We start from the raw sequence: 21,999 nt of genomic DNA, 5'->3' as shown, positions 1-21,999 counted from the left end.
ATCAGAACATGGACGAGTAAATAACCAAATTGTCTGAACATGAAACCATAACATGGGCGAGCAAATGAACACAGCAAATTGGCGAGAAGTTCATAATCCATTATTTGTAAAAATACAGGCAAACCAAATGGCCTTTTAATTTTCTATTACGGGCAAAGCCGTGCTGTTACCGCAAGTTTCTTCATAAAAATAAAACGAAGGACGAAGAGAAATGGAATTACGATTTTAATGAAAGAGATTATCTTCTTCCCTGAGATTTCCTGTCTTTGGTTCCAGAATTCATAAGATTGAGCGATTCATAAGTCGAGTTCATAAAAAGTGAGATTTTTGGTATTTATATTTCGTAAAAAAGAATGAAAAATTACATTTTTACAATGGAAGTTTTTCTAGAACTTGCAAATCGTAATCGTAATGATCATAAATTCGTAAATGTTCGTAAATTAGATGTGAGTCAAGTCGAGCGTCAACTGTACAGCTTTTTGGCCACTTAAAAGACAATGTATGAAAGGGAAAAAAAAGTATTGTGGATAAGAAATGGTGTTGATTAGCTTTCGGCGCATATCACTTAAATAGGGTAGAACAATCAAACGCATTTCTCTTTTCCTTTTATTGCAATAGTTTAAAAGTCTTGGTGCATCACAGGGCTCGGTTGTAGTTTATATATTTACTTTTGTACAAGCATTATCAAAATATTTGCTATGTCATATTTAATTTTAAAAGTTTTCATTGAAAATATATTTCATTAAAAACTACTTTCGTAAACTAATTTTAGGTAATATATTATTAAAAACATGAAAATTCATTTCATCTGTCCTACGGTTAGCGTGCGCCAACTTCTCATATAGTTAAAAGTGTGCAGTGATGGAAAAAAAAAGAAAAACAAGGCGAGAATTACTGAGCTAAAATATGAAAAGAGAAACTTTTCTTTGGTAATTTAATAAACGTAAAAAAAATTAAATTATGAAACTTAAACACATAACAAGCAATCTAGAAGCTTTGGAAAAATAATTAAAATAAAAACGCAACATTAAAAATTCTAAACCTTTTCCGAAGCCCATATTAAGCGAGTTAAAATATTTTCGAAAGTTTGTTAGAGACAGAATTTGTTTTCTTCTTTTTTTCTGTCATGCTAAAAAGACGATAATTTTGTAAATTTCAGTACTTCTACGCCTACAGTTTAATTTAATTAATACTTTTCGTCTAATCTATTCCTTCATTTTTGGCCACAGCCTAATCTGATCAAGCAAAAAAGAAGATTGAATATAAGTAGGACTTTATTTGCATGAAAGGTCATGGCAACTCCTGTACTTTTTTTTTTCAATTTTAAGTGAAGCAGGCAAACGGAAGGGTTTATAGATATGAGTTTTTGTGACATTCGAAGCTAATCGTTTAGTTTCAATATAATGGAGAAATATTTGAATTAAACGTTTTCTACGCTTTTTGTTTTCAGCGAAAAACTAAAAGCTTGTAGAATAAAGCTAACGTACAATACATAGATGATAAAATGCAAAAAAGAAAAAAAAGTATTCAGTTACTACCCCTTACGTGCTCACGGCAGAGTAGGACGCCAACACTTTTTTTACTGTAAATTAAACCCTTGTCTGGTGTCATTCGCGAAAAAAAAGCAATAAATAACCGAAATTACAACGTTATGATCAGGTCCTGATTAACGCAGGGGTCCCTCCCCCACCCTAAGTGCAAGGGACCCCCTCAATATCGCGGAGACCCCCCAAAAGCAAGAACACCCCAAAATGAGAAAGATACCTATCGAAACACCCCCGCCCCTAAAATGTTCAATGGCACAGTCTGCTCCTTGATCCCCCCTCCCCGCCCCCAGATGGGCACCTCTGAATTAACGAGCGCTCCTGCAAGTCTGTTGACCTTGTAGGACTGTGGGTACACCACAGTTTTGGGGTCACTGAAACTCTTAGGATACACATTTCTTCTTTCGTCCCTTTGTTTAGAAACTTTCTTTTTAAAATGTGCAGATGTTCTTGTGAGAGGGGCACCAAATTTTACCACGACCTGGGATTCACTTTGGCTTGATAGGGCCCTAGCAGTGATTGTATGTAATACTAGTTCTGCACAATCTATTCGGGTCGTGAATCACATCCTGATTGTACAAAATACTAGCTCCACACAATCTATTCGGGTCGCGAATCATTTCACAATTGTATAGAACACGAAATTCGTACTACGTGTGCAGGAAGCAACATGGAGCCCCAGTTTTCCGAAAATTTTCGATTAAATTAGCAGTTTTTTTTTACAGTGATATACATAAAGAAAATGGTGGCCGCCATTAAGAATATTGCAGAAAATTTGTCAGATAAAATATTTTAATGCAAGCATTTCACTAAAGTGTTTTAAGATTTGAATGAAGTAGGATTCGTTGAAAATACCATTCAATTTCTGGAAAAAAAATATGGAAAGCAGTCTTTTAATACGAATCGTGCCTTTAAATACGAATTATTCGCTAAAATATTTTATCGAAAAAGTAATTTTCGATAAAATATTTTAACACAACCATATATTTCACCATTAATCTTTACTAACAATAAAGCTGAAAGTCAGTCTCTAGATCTCTGGGTGTCTGGATGCCTCCTACGCGCATAGCTCCTAGACCGTTCGGGCGATTTTCATGAAGTTTGGCACAAAATTAGTACGTAGCATATGGGTGAGCACCTCAAAGCGATTTTTCAAAAATTCGATTTTGTTCTTTTTCTATTCCAATTTTAAGAAGAATTTACCGAGAAAATTATCATAACGTGGACGAACAAATTATCATAACGTGGACTAGCAAATTACCATAACGTGGACGAGCAAATTACCATATGCGACCATGGGCGAGCAAATTAACATAACAAACTGACGAGAAATTCGTCATCCATTATTTGTAAATATACAAGCGAACAAAATGACCTTTTAATTTTCTACTACAAGCAAAGCCGTGCTGGTACCACTAGTTTTAAATAAAGTAGGATTCGTTTAAAAAGCCATTTGTTTGAAAATCATTTTCAAAATAAAGTTTTGCATGAATTAATCATTCAAATATGGTACTTCAAAATGGAATCTGTAGTGTTGCTCGTGCAGCTGACTCAAACTTAATTATAACTTAAAGTAACGACATATTAAATAACACGAAAACGATTCTTTTAATTTGTGTTAAGAACCATTAGCTATCATTTGGAGCTGGAATAATTTTGCGTAAGCAGTAGAAACTATTTAATGACTGATCAATAATTACTCCCTTATGAGTTTACTTGCAAATAGGAGCAGCATTTGCTTCAGTGCGTGTAGCTACTTTCAGAAAGTTTCTTTGATAATAATTGTTGATACTGAGAATGATTTATCATACTTGTCGAAAATTTACTTTCATAATTAATTAATTTGAGTAATTCATGAGTCTCATTATGGTTGTAGTTAGGTGTGAACCAATTAATCGTCAGTAATAGGTAATCGGCCACATTGCCGATTATTTATAACCCGTCAATTTTTGCAGATTAATCAGCGGAAAAAAGGTTTTGGTTCAAGTTCCTTTAAGTTCCCCTGTGGCAATAAATAGTATGTGTATAAAACTATGTACAGTGAATAAATATACATAAACAATAATTAACTGTATATTTCATTGTTTAAAAAGAAAAGTACTGTACTTGTGATATGTTTTTGTGCTTGTCAGTCTCAGTTTCCATCGCCTACCCTCAAGCTTTTGAGGGAATACTCCTGTTCGAAATTTTTTCAGTTATTGCATTCACTGTTTATGAACATAACTGTAATATACTGCCGTGAGCAGGTGAAGGGCAGTTTTTTATTTATTTATTATTTTTTTTACTATTATTATTTTTTTTTTTTTTTACATTTTTGTCATTTACTGTACGTTAGTTTTATTTTGCAAGTTTGCTTATTTACTTTCCGCTGAAAAAAAAAGGCGCGAAAATAACGTCTAATTTCAACATTTTCCCATCTTTAGTATTAAATCCAAACCACGTTTCTTCAAATATCTTGAAAACTCATTTTAGCCCGTCAATAAAGGCCAAAAATGTCGGAACAAATTAGGGACAAGCTGAATTCTTGTCAGGTGTTAGCACCAAGACAGGGAAGTATTTTCCCAAAAGTCCCCGCTTCTCCCCCTTGCGCTTTACCCCTAGCCCCCCTTAAGTATAAAATTATAGGTTTTGAAACAAACGGCTAAATCTCCGTTAAATACTTAAAAATTTTTAAACGTAACATATTTTTAATTGTTATAACATGGCAAATAAGTCTTTCAAATTTTTTATACAATTAGTTTTTTTCTCTTTTTTTTTGTAATTTGAGCAATTACGTCATTTTTCATCATTTTTCGTTTTTAATGATGTAATCCTGGGAGCTTCTCACGTCTAATATTCACTATTTGCAAACAATATGCAGCGTAGTTTTTAGAACAGTTTCTAAGCTTTCCAAAGACATATACGCATATAAAATTATATCGTCAACTTTACACATAGAACGCGCGACAAGAGGGTAAGCACCAACGTGTTAACGTACTATAGAACCTTTCTTCTTACACTAGTCAATAAAAGGTTTCTGTCGGAAGAAATCGGGCACATTCTGACTTTTGTTCGTAATTAGTACCAATGAGAGGAGTATTATCACAAAAGTCCCCCTCACTTTTTGGCCCCCTTCCACTCTCCCTCCTCCTAAGTTGGTTTTTCACGTGTTTCTGATTATGAGCATATCTTGGTCACTGTTCACTCGAAATGCTATTAATATTAAGATATTTTATTCCTAAAAATCTAATCTTCAACCTGAATTTTTTCAGCAAAAATAGTATTCGCTCAAAAAATAGCTAAATTACGAAACGATTTAGTTGAAAATGTGTATTTTCTATTGGTTTTAGAAAACAGCGCCTACATTTTTGATAATATCTCAAAATAGTTGAAGAAAAGTAGTAAAACCTATTTTAGCTTTTCAAACGATATAATACTTTTTTACTAGTTTTTTTTTTTTGTGCCTCCTTTCCCCTCTCTCCCCATCCCCCCCCCCCTCGTTGCTTTAAAACGTTCGTTTCGAAAGCATTTCTAACGATGACCATGTTTTAGTCACTTCCAATTTTAAACTCATTAACGTTGCATCATTTTATTCTTGATAATCTATTCTTTAAAACTAGCTAGTATATTTGCGACATTTTAGAAAACATATTTATTTTAGAGGAAAATCTCCTATTTTGAAAATAATTGAACAGAAGTAGAAACATTTTTTAACCCTTTTAGCGGTGATTTTACACATCACTCTTTGGAAATATTCACGAACTCTAACGGATACGAACTAGAGAATGTGCGAACGTCACTGTCGTAATTGTCATCAGAAACCTGGCACTCACCTCCAATTAGTTTAATTTTTTTTTTCATTGTTTTTCATCAACGAAATTCGAAGTAATAAAATTCTTTGAAGCAGTAAAGATAGGTATTTATAGAGTAGTATTACTCATTCATCATGAATTAATTCTTCATCATAGTCCATAATAGAAGCGAAGTGACGAGAAATATCCGCCGCAGTTCTCGCACATCGCTGCGGAACGTAAACCTACCCAGGGCCAATGAGAGGCCATGCCGGCCCAGTCGGAAACAAGGGGTCCGACCTTTGGAAAGGCTCGACTCGGAATCAGATCAGTTTTTAATTTAAGTTTTATGGAGGGAGGGACCCGTCTTAGCTCTCGGCGATCCCGAACCCACCCTCCTATATATTCAATGCTTGCCACAATCAGTTTTACATGAGCACGACAGCAAATTTAATAGTTCATTTGGTGAAAAAGTTTTTACAGGAGAATTTTTTTTCCCCATTCTGTTTTCACTAAATTGGCTCCAACTTCTACCCCTTTTCAGTTGTTGGTAAATTGTTCCTAAATCAGTTTCGGACTTGCAGGTAAACTAGTAGTACATGTTATGGGTACATGTACTACTAGTTGTACCCATTATGTTATGGGTTCTGGGTTATGGTTATGGGTACAGGGCATGTAGTAGTACATGCCCTGGTTGTTGGAGGTAACTTTGACGGATCAAAATTTGATTGCAAGGTTTACTTTTCGGGTAGGCTCATTAAGATTTAGTAACGAGCTTCATACAAGTCCATATCTGCTAATTCTGAAAAGTTCAAGAATAAAATATTTCCTTTAGTTAGCAGTTGGTCTTTTGAAATATTTTCTAATAAAAATGTTGATGCTTGCCGTTGAGTTTTCGTTGAAGATATTATCATTTCAATGACTTTTATCTTTCCCAAACCATAAAAGCATGATTTTGTGTCAAATCCAGTGATTGCAGGAGCAGTCAAGAGACTTCTAATTTCCCATGTGTTGCTGGATTAAAATGCCAATGTTGTAGTAGACTTGGTTCCTTGCCAATTATAATCTTGTAAAAAATACATTTCTTTCTTTTCTGGAGTAAGAGAGTCGCAAAAAAAGTCAACAACTTTCGAGCATTCTTTAAACTTCTAAATAATAAATTTTATGTACAGCAGCATCATTTTTCCCTATCAATTCTGGTATTCTTCCTTTGCCTAGCTCTAAAACTATTGTTTGCAGCTGTCTTTCTTTTTTGTTTCTCGTATTTTCTAAAAAGAATTCCATTCGTGTGGTGCATACTGTGATGTCTTTTAAATGCAAAGCATGTTCATTTTTCTTTGAGGCTCTTATACTTAGTTCTTCGTTCTTAATAGTTGAATGATCTGGATATCCTTCAAAGATTACAGTAACGTTTTATTCATAATTAAAAGCAATATAGCTGCAATAGTTTATTCACAACTGCTCCATAAGTGGTGCTATGTGGCTTTTTATCATAATGGATCAAAGATCCTTCGTTAAGCACAAAAGCTAAAAAAATATAATGTGGAACGTTAAAATAAATTATAATCAAGGCAAGTGTAAATTTGACAATTTTATCGATATGTCTGCTAAAAAAAACTTTTTCGACAGTGTCAGCAACACTCTTAATTATCAATTAAAAAAAGTATCTGAAAATTTGGTCAGTTCTAATATTCCCCTGTACGAATCTTAAGTTTTAAACATGCAAAGTTTCTAACATAAATTAGTCGCATTTGAATTCACATTGCACTGCATTCTGAACTACCCAAAAGGTATAACCAAAGATTTGATCTAACCAAAAGGTTAAAACATGTGTTACTACCTGTCTTCAACTGTTTTGAGACATTATCAAAAATTTAGGCTTTGTTTTCTAAATCCAATAGAAAATGCACATTTGAAATAAAAATTATTAACTTAATTTGATAATTTATTCAACTAACTTAAGGGGGGCTGGTTAAGGAGCCAAAAGGGGAGGGGGACTTTTGAGATAATACTCCTGAGTCATTCCATGTCAAGTGACCTAGGGTCCCCGCTCAACCATCTCCGATTTGGATTAAATTTTATAGAGGTGTAGATATGCCTTTGAAACTAACCTATGCAAATTTTCAGCTTCCTAGATCTAAATCCTGAGGATCTAGGGTCTCTCAAAAAAGTGATCCAAAACGGCAGATCAGCTTTTTGTGACAAATTACCATCTTTACACTAAGTTTGCAGAAAATTTTAACACACTAGAACCCTGAAATTTTAGGAGCTTAAAGTACAATAGGCTGTTAATACTTTCAAGTATTTTTGGGAATATGAGATCATTAGATTTTTTATAGCACGCATGTATACTCGTGAAAAATAGCGGCTGGGAAATTTTTTCCTGGATTTTAATCTGTCATAAAATTTGAACAAAATTAATTCAAAGTCTCATACTTCGTGATTATATTGTAAAAATACTTGTTTTTGATAGGAAAGAGAGAGTTTCAGAGCTCAAATATTTTTTTTCTAAAATATATTGTCATCCAAAGTGGTTATCAAAACCGTTCAAGTGAAAAATAGCTTATTTTCAAAGTGCTGTAACTCAAGTTTGGCAATTCGCATCTCCTTTTCGTTAATACCATTAGAAAAAACAGCTTTTTTTTTTTCTTTCTAAACAAGTTTTTTTCTTCGATGGTGTCCTTTCGAATAAGGATTTAAAAAAAAAATGAGCTTGAAATTCTGTCTGTCGTAACGAATTGCCATGTTTAAGCTTACATTACGAGAAATTTTATCACACTGGAAGCCTGAAAGTTTAGGATTTGAAAGTACTTTTAATTGTCAATACGTTCTAGTATTTTTATGAGTTTCAGTTCATTAACTTTTGTAATAAATTAATAAATCGATTTCTATGGTAAAAATGAAAAATTTTAGAAAATTAAAGCTTTTTGTAAGTACATACATAAAAAGTAGTCGAAAACTTTGTACTGCATAGTGAATAAAATATGACAACGTATATAAAGTACAAATTCAAAATGAATTTTTTTTTAACCTTTTTTCATTTTGAATTTGTACTTTATATACGTTGTCATATTTTATTCACTTTTTGTAAGTAGTTTTACTTAAAAATTTTGCATTATAATCATAGGTTTCTTCCTAAAAGCACACCCTTTTTTTTACTTTGTGAACATTGATCTGAAAACTTTCATGTCAAAAACTGAAGTGACGATCCTGTTAAAAACGTTTTCTTTTCCAATGATCAGAATGCAATCAAATTTGGTATTTAGGCTAACCTGATTTCTCGTTTTCGTGTCAAAAGTAGGGATTTCAAATTCGAATTTTTAAGTACGGTCCTTTTTGAAAGACGTCAATCTGCAAGAATTGACCCCTAACTTATTTTCACATGAGCTCCCCATGATTGGTTGAGTAATTAGAAAAGGTTTTGTTTTTTCTTCCTTTCTTTATTATGCTTTCGTACGTCTATATGTCTGATTCTTATTTTTGTATCATTATTATTAAAGAAAAAAAAGAATCGAAAGTTATTCACTGGTTTTTATATTTATTGTACAATCTCTGAAGCATGTATGCCAGTTGAGTAGCATTTTACGTTACCCATATTTTTCGTAATTTGCAGCATACTTTGCTTCAGGAAAGATTCTACATATTTTCTTTATGAAAGTTGCTTATATCATTTCAACTACAACAGTCTCCCCTCATTCATTCCCAAGGCAAAAGTTATCATTACTAAGTTGGATCACAAACATAATTTAACGCTTGACTTGAAAATGATTGTCGCTTTTGCTATTCGCAATTTAAAACTGTTTCAGTATCCTATTTAAAGTATATTTAAGCCATTTTGACTTCTCGTTTCAAGAATGCTTAAAAGAGGGGAATGAGCTTCCGAGCTGATGTATATTTTAAAGTTGGAAATTTACTTTGCATGAATAAACCTATTAAGTTTCGCGGCAGCGAGATCTTACGCAAATGCGATTATCAGTATTTTTATTTTTACTTCCTACCTTGTAATACGCTTTAAGCTTTTTTTTTTGTTTTAAGAATTTCTCACTCCCCTTATAATATTTTATGCAATATGGAAATTTATTAGTTATTATGAAACCAGTATAAACAAAAACTGCTTGATGTTATATTTCCAGTGAACTCTAACTGATTTTTTTAAAATAATTTATTATTTTTTATGATACAGTTTTGAAATCAAGAACATTTTACAATATTTAAGCTTAGATACATCGGAAACAAAGCATCGAACTAAACTATTTAAAAAAGAAAGAAAAGGAAAAACTCCTCCCAATATAAAATTTTTGAAATTGAACAGAAAATAAATACCGACAGTTTGAACAATATAACACCATATTTCATGACAGCGTTAAGTTCTAAACAGAAGGTAGTGAAATTTCATTTTTTCATTCCGTTGAAAATGAGCTGAGTTACTTTTTAATCGTGGCAAAATGAAGCAAAAAAAGTAAAAGTTAACAACAAACATAGTAGGTAATTAATATCGAAAAAATAATATGTATCACTAATAAAAACACTCACTAATAAAAGATAAAGTGCGTCCGTTCTCTAGAATGGGGTTGTTTCCTTCTGTCAAAAGTATTACTACTTTTAGTCACTGTAGTTTATAGAATGAGCAAAATAAAAGAAGATGAACTCAGAAAATACATTAATTTTCTCAATAGTTATTTTTTAATACTTTTTTTTAATGTCTGATTTTTTAAACAAGGCGTATTCTTTATGACGTCACAAATGATGCATTTTGGCGCATTACACTGGTGCACTGAATAATAACGCTTGCTGTCTACCGCGTTTGCAGGTAATAATAATTCAGAAGCGAATTAAATATTGCGCTCTATGCTTGCTATCAACCATATCGTCGCCACTGCATATGAGTAAAGAAGTGAATTAAATATTGTGCTCTGCGATGATGGCAACAGTGAATGACAGTTCATCATTTGCGATGTCACGCGCAGAAGCGTAAAAAATGATATTGAGTCTGCGCACCGATTTCAATATTTTTTTAATAATAGTAAACTTTGTCAAATTATTTAAAAAATGGTCAAATCCTATGTTTTTAAGTATGTTCTTTCAGAAAAAAATACTTTTAAAATTTAAGAAACGATCTCATTCCAAAATTAAATCCGACCAATCCATCAATCAACCAAGCAACTTCGTTAAAGTTAAATCCATGGAAACTTTTTATTTTCTTCCTTTATTTATTTTTTAAATGTTTCTTAAAATCAAAAAGTGAAGGAATACTCAGCAATTTCGTCGACTTTTTACGCAGAATTTCCATTTTTAGTATGAATGGGTTTTAAATAAAAAACTTAAAAATTTATAGCCTTGTCAGCAAGTATAGTGTAAAGTAATTGTGAACTGTTCAAAAAATCGCATTTAAACCTCCAAGCAAAAATTCCGTTTGTGTACATGTTTTACGTCTGATGATTCTTTGGTTTAAATTCGTTCGACACTATTCAGACACTCGAAAAAGGGTTTCTGAGAGGTAGCAATTTCCCATGAAAACCTTATGGCAAGTTTTGACTTGCCCAACGGATAACAAAATTTGTTCAAATCAGAAATTAAAAAAATTAATGTTGTACAGAATAAAACTAGCTAAGATGTTTTGGACAAGATAACTTTTGATCAAGACGGACTATTTTCTCAAAGATTGTTTTTCTGCGGAGGGAAAATACAATTCTGTGGATGGTTTCTGTGGGAGCATAATTTCTTTCAGCTCAAAAGTCTCCTTTTATTTTTGTTTTGCTGTTTTATTTATATATTTTTAATCATTTAATTGATCAATTTGATTTCTTATTTTATTTTACTTTTTTTATTTATTAATTTTTTTTAATGAATTTTTGACTTTTTTTCCTTTTAATGAGATTTTTAAAAAATACAAAACCTTCTTTCACGCTTTTGTTTATTGTTCATATTACTGGTTCTGAATATTACTTTTGCGGAAAAAATGGTTTAAAGAGCACAAAGCCTTTTAGTGGTAACACTGAAATGAATCAATATTTTTAAAGAAGTGTGGTAAAATGTTTGAAGAAATTAAAGTTTGTGACATAAAAAAGTTTTATACCACAAATAGTTTTCTTGATATTTTCAATTATTGTGATTATTATATTACTTTTAAAATTTTAATTTGATATTTGGAGAAAATTAATTCAATTAAAAATTCATTTACTTTGAATAACTGTGTAAAGATATACAGTTCCTTATCTATTTCTAAACGTTCTTATTATAAGTACATTTTTTTCGAAAAATTTCCCCCCCCCCCCCCAAAAAAAAAAAAAATCTGTAACATTGTGTAACACATTAACTACCAGAAGGAATTAGACGATTTTCATTTAATCTCTCAGGCAAAAGCAGCTTCGGAGTAATTGCGAAGGCTATTTATTTCTAATGTAAGTACTCATTTTGTTTTCTTTCATTTCATTTATCTTTAGAATTAACATTTCCAATAATGTTTTTATTGCATCTGGGAATTATTTAAAAAAATAAATTTCGATTATGTAAAAAATTCTACACAAGTTAATATTTGATTATTTGTGTAAAATGAACAATTGTTAGCAATACTCGACATTACAGTAAAAAGTAATGAAAACAAAACCATGTCTCAGAAAGGTTTTTTTTACGAGCAACTAGTTGTTCTTGTAACCACTTTTACTAAGCTAATAATATGTAAATATTTCCCTACAAACAAAAAATATGCGTGACTTTAATACATTACGAATGAATAATATTTTTTGTAGTTCATTGCTTCATTAGGGTTGTAGGTTTATCAATTTAGTAAATAATTTATGTATTTCTAATGCATAGTTAGGGTCATCCGGAGCAAGTTTACGCATGGGGCACGTTTACGCAATACCCTTTTTTCAAAACAAACTATAACTGGAGAGCCAACAGTTATAACAGATTGATGCTGCTCCCTAGCAAATATTCTCACAAGTTTTTGATCATCAGTTTAGCACGCAGAAAGAATAATCTGTTTTCTACCAATGTGAGTAAATTTTGTGTTGATTGTTTTGAAGTTTATTGTGAATAAAAAATACACTTAGTTAAAAAAAAGAACGAATATATAAAAATTAGCAGAATTTTATCCTTTTTTGGAAAGGGTATTTGTATGAACTGAAATGTTATTAAGTTTTTTGCATGTTAAAAATAAATTAAAACTTGGCGACGAGGAAAAATTACGCATTGACGTGGGAGCATTTGAAAACGCACGTTCTTACTGTGTCGAACTTAAACGTTTGTTTCATACCCTTGTATTTTATTCGCAGCTCCAGCGCTCGAATATGCTACCTTGCGGTGATTTACAAAACTGCCGGAAAAACTAAAACATTGCCACATTGCGTTCCACGTAAATCTGTTGACTTAAACATAGGCAGTTTGTTCTGAGTATTTATTAACGCAATCGATGTGTCTTGGATTGCTTTCAGAAACAGAAAGTGTTCGAGCTCTTCAAAATAATGTTAGTTTTCATTATTTCCCTCTAAAAAGTGATTTGATTGAGAAATGGTGAAAGCGCGTTAACACCAGCAAGCTCGGGATTAACAAACTTAGATAACGTTATAACATGTAAAAATTTTATTGTTTTGTGTGAATTTGTAAGAATATGGGTTTTTTTTAATCTTAAATTAATATAACAAACCATATTTTACAGCAGCATTTAGTTGGAATAGACAGTATGCAAAATTTTTTCGTGAATATATTATCGTAGAACGAAATGAAAAATGTTTAACCGAGAAAGAATTAATTTTGTTGCTTTTATTCTCAGCTTAAAGGTTTCGCCAAATTAGTTTAGGGTTAAAGTTTTAGTATTGTGCGAGCTAAGTATCCTTGGCGAGATTTCGCGTTTTTAGTTAAACCATTTTTAATTTTTATCATGAGTGGAATAAAATGGTAGTAAGATTACAGAATTCGATAAGTAAAAAGAAATAATGGTCAATCAAACTGAAAAGAAAACAACCACCATATATCCGTGAGAATTTTGTTGATGATTCGCATAACATGACACAATTAAATCGTAGCTCAGAAATTAGAAAAATCGAAACAGAAAAATTTTAAATTAACCGATTCGGGAATTCGAGAGAAATAACTCAGCTACAAATACAAAACAATAAGCGCTAGCCAAGCAAGGAAAAAAGGATCATCTTCTTTCGATAATAATTTGTAATGTCATATTGAATTTCCTAGCATTAATTGTTATTCTTGTCAGGCCTCAATTATTATTTAGTTTTATCAAGAATTGATAATTATCGAATTCAAAATCGTGGAAATAGCTGCTTAGAACTACGAACTACGTAGTTTGCATCAATCTTTGACGTTTAGTAATGCTTCTTAAATTCTCATTTCTTTCTACGTGGGCCAGAATATCCACAAAACTTTGAAAATTAATTTAAAAAGAATAAAGCGAAAAAATCATGCATACGAACAAAATTTACTAGACTTATTACCATTTTCTTAGTTACCACCTGCGTTTGTTTTAGTTTTTTCGTTCGCCATTAGTCAGTGACTGCAGTGCCCCCTATAGTTCGTTGGAGTTGCGAATTAATTACCGTCTGCATTTCTTTAATATTCAAAACCATACTTTTAACTACTTCTACTTTTACTTTGTTGTCACTTATTTCTTCTCGTTCGATGCTTCATTAAATAATTAAGTAACTCTACTTGTATATAGTCGTTACGTGCTCGTGTTGTAAATAAATGAAATGCGTTTGTCAGAGATTTGTCACTTTATTGTCCTAGCTGCCTTAGGACTTCTACTTCTATAAGATGTACAGATTTACACTGAATTCAAGCTTCCAAATCCTCTTCCGGGTAATTTTTCTCATAATTAAATGCATGCTTAATTTTTTTACATTCTTTTGCAGATTCAAACTGATAAATTTTATTGGACAAAATACTACCAGTGATATATTGCTTTAAAACCTGAAACTGTTTTGAAAACATTTCTATAGGTGAAGTGTCCCTTTACAAAAAGAGGAAATCAGCAACACTTTTAGAGCTCCTTCTTTTAAGTTGAAGGAATTTAAAGAATTCAAAGGAGTGAACGAAGCGTATGATTAATGTTTAACTCTTTTTCCTTTGTTCCGGTGTACTAAAAAGTCCATGATTGCAAAGAAATACTCGGTAGTTTGCGCATGACTAGGAAAAATTATATGAATTGAAAATTTTGCAGAATAAAAATGATAAAACAAAGAACTTGATAAAGAAATTTTCGTTTAAAATCTTATTCAGGACACAACTTATACGTAGACTGACCATCACAACCCCAAAATACCTTCTTTTTTTTTTTTTTTTTTTTTTTTTTGATCTGAGAAAATAAACTAATTTTCCAAAAAGCAGCAAATGGAAGCGTAGTTTTTATTAGAATAATAGTTATGAGCCGAGTTCGGCAAATGTTAAAAAATCTTAGTTGCCAGGAAAAAATAGAACGTGAGACAAATTAAAAACTAAAGCCGAAAAATACTACTTACACATTGAAATATTTAAAAGACACATTTTTCTTAAAACTCAAAGTACAATGGAATCTCGATTATCCGAAATTCTTTCAGAGTTTCATTGACTTTTATTGTTTGATAAGTTAAAAAAAAAATCTTAAAGATCACCAGATGCAACCATCTCCATTGTGGTATCTGCATTATTTGTATCTCTTCCCACCCTCTCTGAGCCCTTCAGTAAATTTTATTACCTCTGTAAATAATTCTAGTTTTTAAATGCAGTTAATTTCGAAAATGTTCAAACTCGAAAGTAAATCATTGTTCTATTGAAAAAATGAACAAAAATAACTGAATAAAAAGAAGTTAATTTAAGACTTCAAGGAAAATGTCCTGCTTCAGTTCAGAATGTTTTTAAAAACAGGTATGCTACAGTGGTATAATTGTATATATAGGTACCATTCTGTTTTCTTGTAAATTGAAAACTTTACAAACTTAATTGGTGCCTAACATTTCTAAATTCCTCAAATCTGAATCAAATTTCAAACTAATGGCTCATTTAATTTATCACAGTAGTTGACACACGTAACAGGGCTTAATTTTTAGAAAAACAGCAGAAAATCTTAGTTGTAGCATCTAAATTGTGACTTTAATTGTAAAATATATCTCGACTTGGAATTTAAAAGACTACAGAAAGAGTGAAAATTTTGTAGATTCACATTTGGATTCGAGTTGGTTTTCCTCCTTTTTTCTTTATGAAAGAATCAGTCGCGAAGGTACACTTTTTACTCGCCTAGTTGACGTGGTTCCTGGGATTTGTCGAACCCTGGTAATGAACTTCATGCGGTAAATACACTTTATTCAGTAACATTTAAAAAGTCCCGTCGGATTTCTATTTGAATGCTCAGCAATGCATTTTCTTGAATTATATCACTGTGATTCTGCGCGTTGTAATGATCAAGCATATTGGTTACTTACTAGGGCTTATTTATTTATTTTTATTTACTTATTTATTTATTTGTAGAGTTGTTCCTATATTCAAATGAAAATTGTTACTTAAAAAATCTTTCGTTAATGCTTACTCAGTTATTCACAATAAAAATTACCTTTACAGTTTTTTTTAATTATTTTTTAAACTTTTATCATGTGCTATGAATTGTAATTTTATTTCAGTACTTTTTAGTTCATTTAAAATCAAAAACGTTCAAAGGATTAAACGCTTCATGTAAAAGAAAATATATTCAGTAAACCCCCGATTATCCACGGAATAGAGAGGCACGGTAACCACGGATAGCTGAATTCGCGGATTACCCGCAAAGTAAAAAATGGTACCAGTGTGCACAATAGTTTTATAAAAACCAATAATAATCACAAACATTTAAACTTTAGCTAAAATAACAACAATGTATAAAAAAATGTATGCAAAAAGCTAAAAAGGGATCACGCATTACTGCAAATGGATTGCATGCATACGCGCTCAAATGGTGCGAACAGATTAACTGATACAGATCAAGTTACACCCAAAAATGCAAAAGGGAGGGGAGGGGAATGATTTTGAACAAGGCTGGTCCGGACACTTGATTACGCATGTAAGTCGTGAAAGGCTTGTTGTCATTGGAAGATAAGAGGTAGAAAGAAATAGGAATGTATGGAAATAGATTTTGCACCTGTTAAGTTAAAACGTGTGCATTTATCTACATTCAATTAATCGTCGGTTTTTTTTTTTTTTTTTTTTGAACTTGAGAAAGTCCGCGCATAAGCCGCTCGTGAATAATCGGAAGTTTACTGTATGTAGTCTTTTTAGTTATTCATCTTACTATCTGCATTTTATATCCTGGATTGATATTAAGAGAAAACGTGTGTCTTTATCTTTTTAGTAATCAGTTTTAACATTTAATACTGATATTTTCAAATAAAACTTGATTCTTTTCGAATTTTAAAAAAAGTATACAAGTCTGAAACTATGCTATAATTCAACAGGTGGTATAACCATACTTCCAAAATCCAATTACTAACTACTGATTTGCGTGTAGCGGACTTTTTCATGGAAACAAATTATTATTAGTCGGAACATCCTTGGCAAACTGATGGTCATGATTTCATTCACAAATTTTTATGTATTATCTTTTTAACGTATAAGGGAAATATAATATGATTCCATTTAGTTGAATTTTATGCTACACCAATACAATATTTACAACAAATTAAAATATTGCATTTAAAGATACAATTCTTTTGAAACTTTAAATATGAAAGAACACCTTGAAATGAAACGTGAAATCTAATTCTGTTACATTTGAAAAAAAAAGTAAAACTGTTTTTTTTAATTGCTTTTAAAAAGATGAAAATTTAAAACTTAGAAATTTAATTGAAAAATGTTCAATAACAAGACTTTTTCAATGAAGACTCTTTTTAACCGACTTCAAAAAGGAGGCGGTTATCAATTCATACCGTATGTATGTTTTTTTTTTTTTGTTTGTCCACTCATAGCGTCTCACCTAGTGAACCGATTTTGATGATTCTTTTTTTAATGGATAGGGGATGGCTCAACTTAGGTCCCATTACTTTGTTTGACCATATTTGTTCTTTAGAAAAAAAGTTATGGGCAAAAAACAGTAAATTTCATGCAATTTCCCTATTAAATGATTTTGTAGCGAAGTTCGCACTTTTCATCCGTGGATAACGGTGGCTCAGTGGTAGAATTCTCGCCTCCCACACGAGCGACCCGGGTTCAAATCCCGACTAGGACAAAATGAATTTTACTAAAATTTCGTTTCTACTGTTTCCCGTATTTTCTCGAATTTTCTATTAATTTCTGTATCTTTCCAAGTCTTGAAAGTTCCAGCACTTTCTCAAGTTGTATATAAGGAGATGTAACGTTCATTCGTGGTTCTGAATAAAGATCTCGAGTTGAGACTAACGAGTATTCGCTTCATTTTGCTTTCACATTGTCTTCGCTATCTTCATCTACGCGACAATCGGAAACTCATTGTTATAAAAGTTTGGTGCCATTTAACAGTAACATTAATAGTAATTGTAATGATAATTTTGAATGAAGGCTTCTCTGAAGCAAGCATCAAATTTCTTCAAAGGATATTTCGATAATGGGGAATCGGGCGCTGTCGTCTCATTTTTGGCGTAAATAATTTTATTCTAGTAACCCTATGTGAATTATCAAAATCTTCCTTTCTTCAGTGCTATTGCTCCATAGTAGGGGTAAACCTAACCTGGAAGCGAGGTGATGCAGTGATTAGGATCTGCTTAGCCTTCACAATGCTACAATTAGGTTTGACTCAACTACTCTGTAGTTGTGATGGGCATAATCGAGATCTTTTGATAATCGAGATCTCGGGAATCGAGTACTTGTGATAATCGAGTGATTGATAATCGAGAACTTTTCAAGTCGATCACTCGAGTGATTGATAATCGAGATCTTTTGAAATCGAGAACTCGAGCGATTTGCTTCTCGAGATCTTTGGAATCGAGTTCTCTAGCGACTGACTTCTCGAGATCTTTGGAATCGAGTACTCGAGCGATTGACTTCTCGAGATCTTTATAATCGAGTACTCGAGCGATTGACTTCTCGAGATCTTTATAATCGAGTACTCGAGCGATTGACTTCTCGAGATCTTTTGAATCGAGATGTCGAGATGTTTTTAATCGAGATCTCGAGATGTTTCAAATCGAGATCTCCAGACGTTTGAATCGAGTACTCAAGTAGTTCATTTTCTGAGCTTTTCCAGAATTGAGTTTACTGCTACAGGGGTGCTTACTAAAAAGGAGGAGGGGGCATGGTGCAACTTGCGCCATTGGCCGGTTTTTAAAGTGTTTTTTATTTCATTTTCGGAAGGGGTGGGGGTGGGGGCATGGCGCAGCCAGTGCCACTAAAATTTTGAGGTCTAGTTTTTTGAGAGGGTTCTTTAAATCTCATTTTCGGGAGGGGGGAGGGGTCCATAGCGCAGCCTGCGAAACTGAAATTTTTAGAAGTGATTTTTTGAGAGATTTTTAAATCTCATTTCGGGAGTTGGGGGGGGAGCTCTTTCTAGACGGATGCCCCGTAACATTTGATATTGTGCGCCATATCGCCCAGCGAAAGGGGGTGGGGGGATACCCTTAACTTTTGGAACAGTTGAATTCCCGAGTTGTTTTGGCAGGGGTACGCTCAAAATAGGAATGTGCCATTAAGCCTATCATTTAGGGGTATAATAAGGGGCGAACCCTCCTGGCTTTTAGAAGTTATTGTATTCATTGCTTGTCAACACTACTGTTAGCTTATCAGAAACTAGGAGCCCGGCATTTGGATGACCCGGCTTGGAGTAGTATAAACTTTTATAAGTTTATGGGTGGCGGCTAAAAACCTGGCACCGGTCCCTTGACTCTTGGTGGCCCTCAGGGGGATTCCCCGGAGTGATTGAAATGATACGCTATCACCCCCTCTCTCTTCGATCTCAATTTGTGTAACGGGTTGATTTCTCGATTTTTATTTTTTTACAATCATTTTGAGTGATTTATTCGAACGGCTATGCATTTAAAGTAATGATTCTCAGATATCACGTGATTATTTCGAACGGTTTCGATCTCTCAAACATGAAGTTAATTATGTAAACAAGTAGGGGAATCGTTGCTCTGCGCAAAAGGACTCATTTATTCTTGTTTATTGCTTTTGCTTTTTTTTTTTTTTGTGTGTGTGTGTGTGTGTTCTTGTTAGTAGAATTATATTAATCTGATTGATACATGAGGTGGGAGGGTAAAATATTTCTGGCTGCGTTTTCCAGAAGATTGGGATTCTCGGCGCATTGAAAGTTACAAGTGTGGCTTGCAGTGCATTGAAGTTCATGTTTTTTTTTTTATTTCTTGATTCGCTCTTTTTTATTTTTCTTTTTCATTCGCTGACTTAAATATGTAATTAAAAGCGCAGGGAGTGAAGTTTAAATGTTTCTGAATGCATTAAAAAGAAATATTGAAGATTGTCGCGTGGGATTAGTTTTAGCTTCCACTCTTTGACCCATTTTGTTTAATAAAAATTATATTTTATACAGATTGTTTTTTTTTTTTTTTAAATTCCATGCGCAAGATATTTGTGACTTCTTGTGTGCGTAGCATTTATTTTTGCGTGCGTAGTTGAATTTAAATGTTTTTCTTGTTTTACTCGCTTCTGGTTATGTCATATTCCTTATATTTTTAATGTCATATTCCTTATATTTTCATAAATGTTGATTAGTATATTATTTACTCAACTTAAAAATTTGGAGTCACTTGATGTGCTGATTTTATGATTTTTTTTTTTTTTTTGTAAAGTGTGTTGAGGCAAAACTGCTGAAAATGCTTTGGTTCGCGATGGTTCATTTCGGAATTTAAGGTTTCGTAGCTGCGCTTCATTTTCCGTGCGCTGGTCCTCAAAAAGGACAAATTGATTACCAAGTTTCTCTGAAAAGCAGATTACGTATTGGATTTTCAAATTATCCGAGACGCTCGATAGCCGAACATTCGACAACAAGCAATATATTATACAAAGGTTCCCACGAGAGAGGGCGGGGGGGGGGAGCCGTGGCGCAGACCGCGCCATTGAAGTTTTGAAGAGAGAGGGTAACTTATAAGAGGGCTTTTCGTCTTATTTTAGGGGGCTCTCGTTCTGAGGGTTCTTCGTCGCATTTGAGGGATGATTGTCATCGCCAGGTGGGGGGGGGGGGATGGGCACCACTGCATTATAAACACATTGCGTTAAAACGTTTCACAAACGTTTTGACATGGTTGTCACAGCGTTAACAATCGTTTTAAAACCTTTATCTCTACGAAGTGTGCTCTCGGAGTAACCCCATCCGAAAAAAAAAGCACTTTAGAAGCAATTATTTGATTCTGAAACCTTATAGAATGACAGAGGTGTTCGTCTGTTCCTGTAAGTAATGGCGCGCCTCTTATGACAATTCCACCTCCCCCTCCCCCTAAGAAACAATGATCCGAAAACGAGCTAAGACCACCTTAAATTCTCAATTACACAGTTTGTACAAAACTAGTTCAATATATTTTTAAGTTTAACAACTCTCAAGTTTAAATCTGCTAGTGTCGCCCAAAGACCCGCCCTTATTATCATTATCACTCACTTTTTAATAAAAATTGTACATATTTAATCTTAATAACTGTCAAGTTCAAAACAGTATGGAAAGCGTTTCTCTACCCTTTGTTTCAAGATTTCACCGCCGAATCACACCAGGGGCAGATACAGAAAACCATTATGGGGGGGGGCGTGTTGAAGAAAGCCCCCACCCCCATGAACGAAATTCCCGTTTTTGATACGAAAAATGTCTGAACGTGTTTGTGAGTCAATAAAAAGCATCAAATCGATTAGGAATAAGGCACCTAATTGGAGATAAACGTTGCAAATTAATTTCATGAGCAATGAAACGAAGTAGTAGTTCAAATATTTACTTTAAAAAATAATTAATGAAATGAAAAGATACTGTCATGGTTTGCATTTTATGCATGAAGTGTTTGAACACAATGCGTACGGGTACTGTAGGTTTAGGGTGGGAGGGAGGTGGTCATGACCCCCATGACCCTCCCGTTGTATCCGCCACTCATACAACCCGCGCCCCTCCATAAATCCGCTCATATGATAATTAACAATTTTCGTTCGAAAAATATCGTTCGATTATTATGAAATCTCTCAATTATCGAAAATTCGACGCCAAACATTCAACTATAACCCCATTCGAATAAAGCTAGCGAAAAGCAATCATTCGATTTTAAAATCATTCCAAATCTATCCATCCCAAGAGCGAAGGCGCGACACCTATGAAGCTCTTCCCCAAGAGCAATACCCCCAAAAGAGACAAAATCTCCTAAAAATTACAACCCCACTGTTTGTGTCAAAACTTATTTGCACCCATAAGAAGGAATTACAGTTAGAAACTACAGAAGTAAAACTTGTTTTATTAAGAAATAAATAAATACCTTTGTGCAGAGAAGTAACATGAAATAACAAACGTTTTGTATCCCAAACATACAGAATACTGCAGAAACATTGTTTTAGAGTTTTAAGGTGCTCTTTTTTCAACAAAATAGTAAGCTTTTGCATGTAAGGGGCCATTCATTAGTTACGTAAGGATGATTTTGGCAATTTTTGACCCTCCTCCCCCCATGTAAGGGTACGGAAGATTTTTCAAATCCCTCCCCCTATTCTTACGTAAGATTTCATTTCGTTTTTCAAAATAATAAAATAACGAATCTAACATCAATGGAATCGAAATT

The sequence above is a fragment of the Uloborus diversus genome, chromosome 4 (genome assembly GCF_026930045.1).
Source record: "Uloborus diversus isolate 005 chromosome 4, Udiv.v.3.1, whole genome shotgun sequence".
Taxonomy (NCBI): domain Eukaryota; kingdom Metazoa; phylum Arthropoda; class Arachnida; order Araneae; family Uloboridae; genus Uloborus; species Uloborus diversus.
The sequence above is the reverse complement of the archived record's forward strand: the minus strand, read 5'-3'. Positions refer to the sequence as shown.